Here is a 5,059-nt window from a genome sequence, read left to right as displayed (position 1 = left end):
TGTATGTCTTCATACATGTCTGGAGAACTTTATTTATTCCACTTTGAGCTATCATATACATTGATTTTTTTCATTTTATGTTCCCAACTTTTTGCTCTTTTGCGTTCAGTCTTCAAAACTGTAGCCCCTAGCATAGTATATAAGTTTAAATGTAATTAAGTGATTATTAATACCTATTAATCAATGTTAATATTCAAACCAGACAGTGAACAGAAAAAATAAACTCCTATTTGGACATTATAAGCAATAAATCTATCAGTAAGAATCCATCCTGAAACCAGTGAAGGGAGTCAGAAGAGGTGAGAAGTCAAACCATGTACGGAGGTTATTATTTACTGCTCCAGTCAGAGCCTGTGATTGCTTTGTCTTGAACCTATGGGTCACTGCTCACTGTGTGGGATCTAAGACACAAGAGAAGACCCACAATGAGTGTGTGTGTGTTTGTGTGTGCGTGTGTGTGTGTGTGTATGTTCTCCTCTAATGATTAGCCTGTCATTGTTGAGTGGTGTGCCAAAGTGGCAGACCAGACCAGAGCCCCCTAAAAGTCCTCATTCTGTGTGCTTCTGTGTGTGTGTATTCATGCGGGTGTGTGGCTGCATGAGAATGAGGTGCCGAGACTCGTGTGCATGTGTGTGTGTACTCTTCCCCAAGTCTGGGCGTCAGTATTAATGAGCCCAGATTTCATTTCCGATGAGCGATTATTTGACTGTTCATTTGGCTAAGATTTATGATGAGGCCCTATATCTGTAGCCTGCAGCACTGCTCTAGTCTTTAATAATGGGAAATGAACACATTAATCACCCTGTAGCAGTCAGACTCAGAAAGCAGGGGAGCACCATCCAATCTGCATCACTGGACGAGAGAGAATATCACCTCATATTCATTCAAAAGCCTTATCTGGTACATGGTGGTAGGAAAAAATGACCTGTCTAATTGAATATGATTTAACATCCTAAAAATTGGACGAGAGTCAAACACACACAGAGACACACTCCTGCTGCATTCAAAGACTCGGACAAACCTCTGCCTGTTTGCCTTTTCACTCAATCAGCTGAGGAGGGATAAACACTGTTACCACAACAAAACCACAGGGTTTACGCAGGGTGGAGCAGGACTGCTGACCACAAAACCCCATGAGTCACTGGGATACCTATCACTAACCACACCTGATGCTGGGCCAGAGGTCTGAGATCTTGGAGTCGCCTGAACAAAAGATCACAGGCAGCGCTGCCTTTTCACCTTTCTTAACTATCAGGAGCTACAGAAACACTCACAGAACTAAGGAATAATAGTGACTTCACAAGCATGCCGATTACATTTAGTGGCTGCGTAATGGCCGGATCCGATTCCATACAAACATGTGTAGTTGAGCCTCCCTTTAGAGTAGTAATGTGTGGCATTCTTTGATGAATCCCGCTATCACAGGTCTTTTAAGAGAGGCTGATATGCTGCTAATGTTTACTGCAATAATAAAGTATCTATCAATGTTACCCGTTGCTTGGAAAGTAACATTTCCATCTGGGTTTAACACCTCTGGTCACTAGGGGTAACAGCAAGTGTGTTTTTAAATGATACAACTGCAAAAGTTTTGCTGGAAATGCAACCTTCTAGCCAGACACAATCCTGTCTCCTAGAAATTATTTTTGTATATTAATACATTAATTTCATAAAAATTCAATTACTGAACGCCTTTATTTGAAACAGGCTTCTATTTGGGACAGGGCTAATTATTTTACTCAAAAGTCTTTTTTAGCAAAGATATGAAATACTTTTAGATTGTTTATTTAAACCAGTATGAATATAACATGTAAAACATTGGCTATTAATTAACAACTCACTCAAGCGGGCTACCTGGTGGGTTTAAAAAAATTTCTAGGAAATCCAGACCTGGCCTTTTGCCAATTGAGACCTGTGTTTATTTGTCAAAACACTTAGCCACACAGGCTAGTGAAGGAGACGTGCTTCTGATTGGGACCCTGCTTTTAATTGAAGTTTTACGGTAATTATGTTGTGGTGTCAACGTAATTATGCCTGGATTATGTCCAGAGACAACAATGTTTTTTGACACACTACATTTATGTAATGCAGCAGAATTGCAAGGAGGTGTTTGGGGTTTGGTAGGTGCACAGTCCTGCAACTAAAGCACATGTGTTAAGGTTAGGGAAAGATCATGAATTTGGTTAAATGTTAAATAATGGACTTTACAGTGAAGTAGAAGACATCTTCTGTCCAGCAGGAAAACTTTAGAAATGAACAACGTTTGCATATTCATAGACTCCAGAATTTTTAATGAGGTAGAAGTAGGAGATACCTTTTTAAGGATTTTAATGAGGAAATTATACTTTTTTTTTGGAAAAAACATATCAGACACATTATTGCCATGTCTGGAGGGGATCTTTAATGAAAAAAAAATCTAATGTCCTAAATCACTACTGACTATTGAATAATGCTGTAGTCACTATGTGTGGATAGTATTTTGTCGGAAATATGTTGTCAACATTTTTGCGACTGGTACCTTAATTAACAAAATTTCCTTATTATGTAAAGGGTAATTTGGTCTGCATCACATTTCCCTCAAAATGTATTTGTTGTTGCAAATTAGTTGTTTATAAATGTCATTTGTAGGAGACCTGGCTTCCAGACAAGAACGCTGATACAGTGCTGCAAGCACCAGTATGCATTCACTGACATTCTCTCTACAACAGTGTTGGGCAGTGAGGCATTACTAGTAATAATATAACAATAATAATATTATCTTCCCCAGTACCTAGTAGTGTGACTAGTTACTAACACATTTCAGTAATAATATTATAGGTTACCCGTCAAATAAAAAAAATTTGTAACAACATTACTTTTATTGTCACCCCCTAGTGATTTTAAATTCAACCACCCAATCACATCCTTGAATTCCTTTTTGTAATAATGGAGGAAACTAGGTTGGAAACATTCAGCAGCTGAAAATATCCCATTACTGATTTAAACATGCAAAACTGGATTTCAATTGTTATAAGTTTGAATTTTGGGGAGAAGAAACACAATTACCACTTTGTAGGGAGTAGCAGAAGAGCAATATAACCAGTAGTGTAACTAATTACTGTTGGCACTACGTAACAAGTAAAGTAATAATATTACTTTTGAAAAGATTAACGATTAATAATTAATATTTTTTTGAGTAACTAGCCGAACAATGCTCTACAATATCCGCACACGACATCTACATTTAACACATGTTAAGGGTAAAGGGAAAGATTGTGGTTGAGAATAGGCCAAAAAACATTACAGCAACAAAACAACAACAAACACTCACTTGGTTAAGGTTGTACTTCTGTACTTCCACCTCAGCACATATAGGAGTCAAAAGTAGAATCAAATATCATCTTCTGTCTTGTTCACATCCAGCAAATGCATGGTTTGTTCCCTGTAAAGATGGTCTGTAGACACAATTTGAGAAAGTCTACCAACAATGAAAACTGCTAAATCCGAATCCGAATCAGTTTTATTGTCAAGTAGGTTTTCACATGCAAGCAATTTGCCTTGGTATATTGGTACATAACAATAAACATAGTATGAGATGAAATAAAGAGAATAAAAAGACACAATATGTACAAATATAAAAAGTCAAAATTTACAATATGTCTGTTGGGTGTGTGTATAAGAGTCAGATAAATAATATTATTGCTATATAAGTAAATAAATACAGGCAATTTCAGATTGTAAATAGGCTAATGCTGAAAAATGCTGACCATTTTTGTATAACAGTTATAAGGAATAAACTGCCGCACTGTAATACAATATGTTATTTTAACTAAAAAATTTTTTTTTAAAATGGATTACATTTAACACCATAGATTCTTGATTCTTGAAAGCAGCTTTACTAGCAATTTTAAGAGACACTAACTTAGTTTTGTAAGTTACAGAAACATTCTTGATTAAGTACGTTTCACTAGGTATTTCCTTTAAGCAGTAAAAATGAAAATTACAAAAGTAAGTCAGTATCACTTAAAATTATTAAAGTTACTTGATCAAAGATGTTTTTTTAACCAACAAAACTGAGTTAGTTACTTAATGATCTAATCAGTTTCAACATTTTTTTGAGTTCAATTAACTTTTTTACTTTTTTACAGTGTGTTGTGTTATGCTTTCTCTGATGTACTGACTGTACTGTTTTTTATTCTGGTCTTGTGGAAACATTATTTCATTTAGAATGTTATGGTGTTGTAACGTAGTTATTTAGTTGTAACTGTAAATCAACCTGAAACTTAAGGCCCATATTTCTATGTAGGAGCAGCTGACAAACACAAAATGCAGATTTTAACCTAATTCAATTTCAAGATAATCCATTATATGCATGAAAATATGTGCAATTTACATGGTCAAAAATATTAATTGAATGAATTTTAGTTGGGCTCAAATAATACACACATCTACTGTTTTAAAAATGCACAATTCTCAATTGTGTTGCTCCTACAGAGAATGTCTAGAGGATGAGAAGAGTCCGGTTATCGTCTTCACTTCATGCTGCTGTGGCTCTGAAATTTCATAAAGTGAAGTGAAGTTTATGTATAATTCACACTAATTTGTTCACTGTATTTTTTTTGCTTTTGTTCAAGGCATGAAGGGCCCAATGAAGAAAAATAGGTCTTATTGCTGCATGCCTGGGAGAACTATAGTCCACACAGAGAGTGATTCATCATCTCTGTGTCCTTATATCATTCCTTGATATTACTCATATGTGGCTCCCAGTCCGGTTCTCAAAATATAAATTACAAAACAAATAAAAAACACAAAAATACTAAGTCCTCGTCTTTCATTAATTTCGGCCCTGCACTGTACTGTCACTAAAGATCTGGTTGGTCATTAACCATTCAAAGCACTAGAGTGTGTGCCTGTGTTTGTGTGTGTATGCTTTTTTTCTCCATTCCCTGGGGCATTGTGGACAGAAGCCAGCTAGCTCATTATGTCTCCTTTGGAGGATTTTAATTGTTAATTCAGAACAAAGACTTTGGCTCAGTGACCACTTCTGTGCCACATCCCATGGTGTGCGTGTGTGTGTGCGTGT

Source organism: Morone saxatilis, unplaced genomic scaffold, assembly GCF_004916995.1.
Source record: "Morone saxatilis isolate NCDOM2014 unplaced genomic scaffold, NCSU_SB_2.0 Contig7, whole genome shotgun sequence".
Taxonomy (NCBI): Eukaryota; Metazoa; Chordata; class Actinopteri; family Moronidae; genus Morone; species Morone saxatilis.
This window is presented reverse-complemented; position numbering follows the sequence as displayed.